The following is a 9,361-nucleotide window of genomic DNA, read 5'->3' as shown; positions in this document are numbered from 1 at the left end:
TAAAAGTTGACCTCGTTTTGGTATGATTTTTGAAAGGTAATGGTTGTATAAATGCTTTGTGGTGCATACTGTAATTCTTTGAAATCTTAAAATCTCCAGAGGATTCCACGGCAGGTCTGTCTGTACCGGAACGTTCTGTTTCAAGGCTGTTTGGGTAACACGTTTAAGCTGTCACATGGCAGTGCCAAGGGCCATTGTTTCAGTTCTCGTGTCAGTGGTTCCGCAATGTGCTTTGTGAGATTGCGAAGATTTAGATTTTTAATCCATGTTGAGTGGATTTTTGTGTAAGGTGTAAGGTAGGGGTCTTGCTTCATGCTTCTGCATGTGGAAATCCAATTTTCCCAGCACCATTTGTTGATTAGACTGTCCTTGCTCCAGGAATTGGTTTTCAATCCTTGATCAAATATAAGTTGGCTGTAGATGTTTGGATTGATTTCTGGTGTTTCTATTCTGTTCCATTGTCCTATCCATCTGTTTCTGTACTGATACCATGTTGTGATTATAACTACCCTGTAGTACGTCCTGAAATCTGGTATTGTGATGCCTCCGGCTTTGTTTTTGTTGTACCTGGTTGCTTTAGCTATTCCAGGTCTCCTGTGTATCTATATGAATTTCAGCATCATTTTTTTCCAGATCTGAGAAGAATGTCTGGTATTTTGATTGGTATCACATTGAATCTGTAAATTGCTTTTGGGAGAATGGACATTTTGATGATATATATTCTTCCAATCCAATAAGATTGGAAACCTTCCATAAGCATGGAAGGTTTTTCCATTTTTTGGTATCCTCTTCTATTTCTTTCTTTAAGATTTTGTAATTCTCATCTTAGATATCTTTAACGTACATTGGACTTCTATATTACTTCATGACTCAATTTTTGTAGGTTCTATGTATCCAGAAATCTATTAATTTCTTCCACATTTTCCAATTTGTTTGCATATAAGTGTTTGTAGCAATTTCTAATGACTCCTTTAATTTCCATGATAGGCATTGTAACACCACTTTTCATCTCTGATTTTACCAATATGAGACTTTTCCTCCTGTTTTGATTAGTTGGGCCATTGGTGTATCAATATTTTTTTCAAAAAAAAAAGCGTTTCATTGCTCTTTTGTATCTTTTCTTATATCTTTAATTTTTATTATTAATTTCCTTCTACCTATTTTTTGTTTGGTTTGTTCTTGTTTTTGGTGATCCTTAAGCTGCATTGTTAGATCGTGTATTTCATTTCTTGATGTAGGCACTAACTGCTATAAACTTTTCTTCTTAACACTGCTTTTGCTGTAACCCATAAGTTTTGAAATGCCATGTTGTCATCCTCATTTGTTTCTAGGAATTTCTTTTATATCCCTTTTAATTTCAGTCTCCATTTCTGTACTTTTGAAATTAATTTCCAGCTTTATTCCATTGTGGTCAGAAAAGACACATGGTATGATTTCAGTTTTTTTGAATTTGTTGAGACTTGCTTTATGGCCTAGCACATGGTCTATCCTAGGGAAAATTCCATGCACTCATGCAAAAAAATTGTATTCTGCAGCTGTGGGATGAAATGTTCTGTAGATATGAATTATTTCCATTTGGTCATAGTGTGGATTAGCTCTGTTTCTTTGTTTCTTTGTTGATTTTTTGTCTGGTTGATGAAAGTACAGTGTTGAAGTCCCTAATAATTGTATGTTTCCCTTTATTTACATTAACATTTATTTAAATATCGAAGTGCCCTAGCATTGGTTGCATATATCTTGAATATATTTGCATCTTCCTATTTAATTGATTCCTTATTCATTGCATAATGCCATCGTTTGTCTCTTATAACAGTTTTTGTGTTAAGGGCAATTTTGTCTGATATTAGAATGGCTACTCCAGCTCTTCTCTGACTTTTCAGCATGGGATGCCTTTTGCCATCTTTCGTTCTGTCTGTGTGAATCTTTGGTAGTGAGGTGTGGTTTTGTAGAGAGCCGAAAGATGGTTAATTTTTTAAATTGATTCAACCAGTCTATATATTAAATTTTAGAATTTAAGCCATTTACATTCAAGATTATTATTGATAACAGCTTGTTCTTGCCATTTTCCATCAATATTCCCATTGTTTGTTTTGGAGTTCCATTGTACTTTTACTAGATTTTCTGCCTTCCCATTCTTTCTTGACATGACTATCTTTCTGTTTCTGTGTTTAGCACATTCCTAAGTATCATTTGTGGGGCTGTTTTAGTGCTTACAAATTCTTTCAATTTCTGTTTGCTTTGAAATGCCTTTATTTTACCTTCATACATAAATGAGAGCTTTGCAGGGAAGAATATTCTGGATTGGAAGTTTTTTTTTTTTGGTTTTGTTTTTTTAAGTACTTGGACTATATCTCTCCTTTATCTCCTAGCTGTTAATTTTCTGAGGAGAAATTAGCTGACAGTCTAATTGGAGATTCTTTCAAGGTAACCTGGTGTTTTTCTTGTGTATATTTTAGGATCTTTTCCTTACATTTTACTTTTGAAAATCTGACTATAACGTGCTGTGTTAAAATATTTTCTGATAATTGTTTTCAGGAGTTTTGTGTGCTTCTTGTTCTTTATGTCCTTGTCTTTTTCCAAATGAGGGAAATGTTCTGCTATTATTTTATTGAATAAACTCTAATCAAGGGCACACCTTCAGGAACTTGTCAGACATATAGGTATGTTTGATAGTATCCTATAAGTCTAAAACAGTATCTTCAGTTTTTCTAAATTTTTGTTTGTTTTTTTCTGAGCTAATTCTAAGCATTTGTCTTCTAGCTCAACTTTTCATTCTTCTGCCCCAACAAGTCTGTTGTTAATGATTTCCATTGAATTTTTTGGTTAACATATTTAATTCTTCATTTCTAATATTTCAGATTATTTTCTCTTCAGTATCTCTATATGCTACTTTAATTTCTAACTGATGTCAGGTATGGATTTCTTTAAATAATATATTTGCTTCTCTGTGTTCTAAGTAAGCTTGTGACCATTGTTTTGAATTCCTTTTCAGGCATTTCATTAGCCTTTTCCTCTTCACATTCTAATAGTGAAATGCTGTGTGAGTCATGTTTTCTTCCTTGTTCATCTTATATTTCTGCATCCATTTTTAGGCACTTGTGGAAATACTTGGTTTTCTTTTCTGAGGGCTTTTATCTTTGACATATGCCTCTACGATTTAGTTGAATGCCTGCTCCTTCACATATCCAGGAGTGTGTGCTGGGTGGGGCCAGGGAATTTCAGCCAGCACTTGAGGTTGGGGCGAGGGCCCAGGGTGTCTCCCAAATTTGGATTGGTGGATCTCCTGTACTGTCAGGAGGGGTAGGGTTATGATCACATTGGCTGGTGTGCACACAGCCTCAGCCCCTCTTTGTCAGTATTAACAAACTCTCCAGGATGAGTCCTCAGTGCCTATGTACACACCCAAGCAGCTGCTTGGACTACACAAAGGATCTGTGGTCTCCCCAGTGTGAGTGCAGGACTTCTGTGATGAACCACTCCAAGCATTCAGAGTACTCTGAGCCTCTGAAGCCAGATACAGTGATTGAGCTAAGATCTTGCCACACTCCACACTATTTTACAATCACAGAATTCTCACAAAGGAGCATGGCTCCTATAGTAACAGAGAGCAGGGTATCCACTCTCAGGCCAGGAGTCTCTCCCATCCATGGAGAGAGCCACAATATTTCTAGAGCCATCTGCATGCCTAATAGAAGGTGGTTGGTGCTATACCTTGGCATGTTGAGTCCAGGTACCTTGATAGAGTGAGGAGAGGGGAGCATTTTACAGTCCTAAGTGGGTGTTCCATGAACAGCATCCTTCAGAACACACTGGCATTCAGTGGGGGCCACAAATTTATCCTTCCTCTAAAATCCTGCAAGTGCATGTGGGCTGCAACAGTCTGCTCACCTTATGAAGATGGTGCCATATCCTTGCTCGTTACTGAGCACCCTTGTGGGGCGATGTGAGGAAAGCAATGTGTTCTTCCTTTATTGGGTTTTGCAGGCACACTCCCTTCCCCCTATTCGTGCTCCAGTCCAAGTTCAAAGTCAGTGGGGTCTGTGAAGCTCTCCCTAAGGCAGTATCGCCAGTGGCATGTGTTGCCACAGTTCCTCTCACCTTGCTTCTGGAAAATGGTGTCTCTGACCCCCACTGGCTGCAGGAGTCACTGGCAGTGTCCTGCTCCCTATTATGTGATTGTACCATCTCAGCTTCTCCATGGTGTGTCTCTTCTTTCTGTGGAATTTTCACAGCAAACTTCACTGTAACTTTCCCTTGGGAATACAGTTCCTCCCTTTTTATTCTGTTACCTTCCTGTAGTTTAAATCAGCACAGGTTTTTCCTGTTCAGCCAGCTTGTATCTCCCCTGATCTCTTCTTATAATCACAATGGTCTGGGAAAGTTCCTGATAGAGAAAAGACACAATACCAGAGATTTAGGCATTTTTGAGCCTAAAATTTTATGTGTAGGTACTGCTTAATGCTTTTTTTGGTAGAAAATCAAAGGTGCAAGTTGTAGATTTCAAATCCACAGAGATCTAATTCTCTTTTGATAAAACTGTGGCTCAGAGATACCATACAGATCTCTTCAAACTCTGCTGGAAAATGATAAACTTCCTTCAACTTAGATGGAAAATGAGTTTAAGAATCACATAGAAGAATATTAAATTGTTTTCTGGGGCTGGTTTTGTGGTATAGCAGATTAAGCCACCACCCATTATGCCAGTATCCCCTGTGGACACTGGTTCAAGTTTCAAATGCTCCATTTCCTACCCAGCTCCATGCTAATGGCCTGGGAAAAGTAGCAGAAAATGGCCCAAGTATTTGGCTCCTGCCCCCAATGTAGGAGGTCTGGAAAAAATTTTTGGCTTCAGCCTGGCCAAGTGCTAGCTGTTGCAGTAATTTGGGAAGTGAACCTGTGGATGGAAAATCAGTATCTCCCTCCCCTGCCTCCTCTCTCTCTCTCTCTCTCTCTCTCTCTCTCTCTCCACTTTGACTTTGAAATAAATCAATAGATAAATACTTTTTAAAAACTGTTATTTTCACTTTGTGTTGCTATATGGGGGTAAACTGTTGAAATCTTTACCTAATATATACTAAACTGATCTTCTGTATATAAAGAGAATTGAAAATGAATCTTGATGTGATTGGAAGGGGAGAGGGAGCGGGAAAGGGGAGGGTTGCGGGTAGGAGGGAAGTTATGGGAGGGGGGAAGCCATTGTAACCCATAAGCTGTACACTGGAAATTTATATTCATTAAATAAAAGTTTAATAAATGAAAAAAAAACTGTTATTTTCCTACTTCCCAGGAGTATGGAATACACTTTGGGGGTGTGGTAAAAATTGATATTCTTTTTGTTATTTGACAGGTAGAGTTAGACAGTGAGAGAGACAGAGAGAAAGGTTTCCTTCCGTTGATTCACCCCTCAAATGGCCACTAGGGCTGGCATGCTGCACTGATCCGAAGCCAGGAGCCAGGTGCCCAAGCACTTGGACCATCCTCCACTGCCTTCCTGGGCCACAGCAGAGAGCTGGAAGAGGAGCAACTGGGACTAGAACCTGGTGCCCATATGGGATGCTGGCGCTGCAAGGCAGAGGATTAACCAAGTGAGCCACTGTGCCAGCCCATTAAAATAATTGATATTCTTAATAACTTGCCTTGAAGAAAATGACGAAAGGCAATATTTTTTATCAGTCTGTATTCATTAAGGCCTCCTCCATACTTCTAAGGAGTCTTTTGGGGATTACATATAGCAAGTACATTGCCTGTTGCCCAGTGGGAAGTTTTGAAAGTAGGCTAGAGAGCAAAAATGTTATGATCTCATCCAGCTACTGAAGACTTATCCACTATTTCTGGGACTTACTGAGTAGAAGTCTGAGAGACAAAACCAGGGAAAAGAAAAGGGCTGGGCACTTGCTGAATTCTTGGCTATTTGGTAATTACTAATGTTTATAGACTATTTATTTCACTTGATGCTATTCCATCTTTCCCTTAGTTTGGGGATGGGGGCTACTGTATATCTTGCTCAGATTTGTAAATTCCATTTCTGGATGGTGTTTGCAGATGCCAATGAACAGAACTGAGGGCATTTGCTTTTTAATAAATGTTTAATGAAGGTATCAGATTTTACTTTTACAGTCCTCTTCCATGGGCAAGTGCCCTTTTCTTTTCCTTTTTTTGATTAAACTTTTATTTAATGAATATAAATTTCCAAAGTACAGCTTATGGGTTACAATGGCTTCCCCCTCCCAAAACGTCCCTCCCACCGACAACCCTCCCCTTTCCCGCTCCCTCTCCCCTTCCAACCACATCATGATTCATTTTCTATTCTCTTTATATACAGAAGATCAGTTTAGTATATATTAGGTAACTATTTCAACAGTTTGCCCCCATATAGGAACACAAAGTGAAAAAAAAATACTGTTGGAGTACTAGTTATAGCATTAAATAAGAGTGTACAGCACATTAAAGACAGAGATCCTAAATAATATTTTTTAAATTAATTAATTTTCTATGCCATTTCCAATTTAACACCAGGTTTTTTTTTCCATTTCCAATTATCTTGATATACAGAAGATCGATTCAGTATAAAATTAGTAAAGATCTCATCAGTTTGTACGCACGCAGAAACACAAAGTGTAAAAATACTGTTTCAGTACTAGTTATAGCATCACTGCACATTAGACAACACATTAAGGACAGATCCCACATGGAATGTAAGTACACAGTGACTTCTGTTGCTGACTTAACAATTTGACACTCCTGTTCATGGCGTCAGTAATCTCCCTAGGCTCTAGTCATGAGTTGCCAGGGCTATGGAAGCCTTTAGAGTTCGCTGACTTTGATCTTATTCCGATAGGGTCATAGTCAAAGTGGAAGTTCTCTCCTCCCTTCGGAGAAAGGTACCTCCTTCTTTGATGGCCCTGTTCTTTCCACTGGGATCTCACTCACAGATATCTTTCATTTAGGTCTTCTTCTTTTTTTCTTTTCCATGGTATCTTGGCTTTCGATGCCTGAATACTCTCATGGGCTCTTCCGCCAGATCCGAATGCCTTAAGGGCTGATTCTGAGGCCAGAGTGTGTTTAGGACATCTGCCATTTTATGAGTCTGCTGTGTATCCCACTTCCCATGTTGAATCTTTCTCTTTTTGATTCTATCAGTTAGTATTAGCAGACACTTGTCTTGTTTGTGTGATCTCTTTGATTCTTAGACCTATCAGTATGATCAATTGTGAACTGAAATTGATCACTTGGACTAGTGAGATGGCATTGGTACATGCCACCTTGATGGGATTGTATTGGAATCCCCTGGCACATTTCTAACTCCATCATTTGGGGCAAGTCTGATTGTGCATGTCCCAAATTGTACATCTCCTCCCTCTTTTTCCACTCTAAAATTTAACAGGGATCACCTTTCTGTTAAAATTTAAACACCTAAGAATAATTGTGTGTTAATTACAGAGTTCAACCACTAGTACTAGAAGAAAAAAAATACTAAGATGGATAAAGTAATACATTGTACATCAACAGTCAGGACAAGAGCTGATCAAGTCACTATTTCTCATAGTGTCCATTTCACTTCCGCAGGTTTCCCCTTTGGTGCTCAGTTAGTTGTCGCCAATCAGGGAGAACATATGATATTTGTCCCTTTGGGACTGGCTTATTTCACTCAGCATGATGTTTTCCAGATTCCTCCATCTTGTTGCAAATGACCAATTTCATTGTTTTTGACTGCTGGATAGTATTCTATACAGTACATGCCCATAATTTCTTTATCCAGTCTACTGTTCATGGGCATTTAGGTTGATTCCAGGTCTTAGCTATTGTGAATTGAGCTGCAATAAGGTGCAGACAGCTTTTGTGTTTGCCAATTTAATTTCCTTTGGGTAAATTCCAAGGAGTGGGATGGCTGGGTTGAATGGTAGGGTTATATTCAGGTTTCTGAGGAATCTCCAGACTGACTTCCATAGTGGCTTAACCAGTTTGCATTCCCACCAAGAGTGTGTTAGTGTCCCTTTTTCCCCACATCCTCGCCAACATCTGATGTTGGTAGATTTTTGAATGTGAGCCATTCTAACCGGGGTGAGGTGAAACCTCATTGTGGTTTTGATTTGCATTTCCCTGATTGCTAGTGACCCTGAACCTTTTTTCATGTGTCTGTTGGCCATTTGGATTTCCTCTTTGGAAAGATGTCTATTGAGGTCCTTGGTCCATCTCTTAAGTGGGTTGTTTGTTTTGATGTTGTGGAGTTTCTTGATTTCTTTGTAGATTCTGGTTATCAACCCTTTATCTGTAGCATAGTTTGCAAATATTTTTTCCTGTTCTGTCAGTTGCCTCTTCACTTTCCTGACTATTTCTTTTGAAGTACAGAAACTTCTCAATTTGATACAATCCCAAATGTTAATTTTGGCTTTGACTGCCTGTGCTCCTGGGGTCTTTTCCAAGAAGTCTTTGCCGGTACCTATATCTTGCAGGGTTTCTCCAATGCTCTCTAATAATTTGATGGTTTCGGGTCGTAGATTTAAGTCTTTAATCCATGTTGAGTGAATTTTTGTGTAGGGTGAAAGGTAGGGGTCTTGCTTCATGCTTCTGCACATGGAAATCAATTTTCCCAGCACCATTTATTGAATAGACTGCCTTTACTCCAGGGATTGGTTTTAGATTCATGATCAAATATAAGTTGGCTGTAGATGTTTGGATTGATTCCTGGTGTTTCTATTCTGTTCCATTGTCTATCCATCTATTTCTGTACCACTACCATGCTGTTTTGATAACTGCCCTGTAGTATGTCCTGAAATTTGGTGTTGTGATACCTCCGGCTTTGTTTTTGTTGTACAAGATTGCTTTAGCTATTCCAGGTCTCCTGTGTATCTATATGAATTTCAGCATCATTTTTTCCAGATCTGAGAAGAAGGTCTTCGGTATTTTGATTGGTATTGTATTGAATGTATAAATTGCTTTTAGGAGAATGGACATTTTGATTTTATTAATTCTTCCAATCCATGAACATGGAAGATTTTTCCATTTTTTGGTATCCTCTTCTATTTCTTTCTTTAAGGTTTTGTAGTTTTCATCGTAGAGATCTTTAACGTCCTTGGTTAAGTTTATTCCAAGGTATTTGATTGTTTTGTAGCTATTGTGAATGAGATTGATCTTAGAAGTTCTTCCTCAGCTGTGGCATTGCCTGTGTATACAAAGGCTGTTGATTTTTGTGGATTGATTTTATATTCTGCTACTTTGCCAAACTCTTCTATGAGTTCCAGTAGTCTCTTAGTAGAGTTCTTTGGGTCCCCTAAATAAAGAATCATATCATCTGCAAAGAGGGATAGTTTGAGTTCTTCCTTCCCAATTTGTATCTCTTTAATTTCTTCTTTTTGCCTAA

This window comes from Lepus europaeus, chromosome 20 (assembly GCF_033115175.1).
Source record: "Lepus europaeus isolate LE1 chromosome 20, mLepTim1.pri, whole genome shotgun sequence".
In the NCBI taxonomy this organism is placed as follows: domain Eukaryota; kingdom Metazoa; phylum Chordata; class Mammalia; order Lagomorpha; family Leporidae; genus Lepus; species Lepus europaeus.
Note: the sequence above shows the minus strand (reverse complement) of the source record.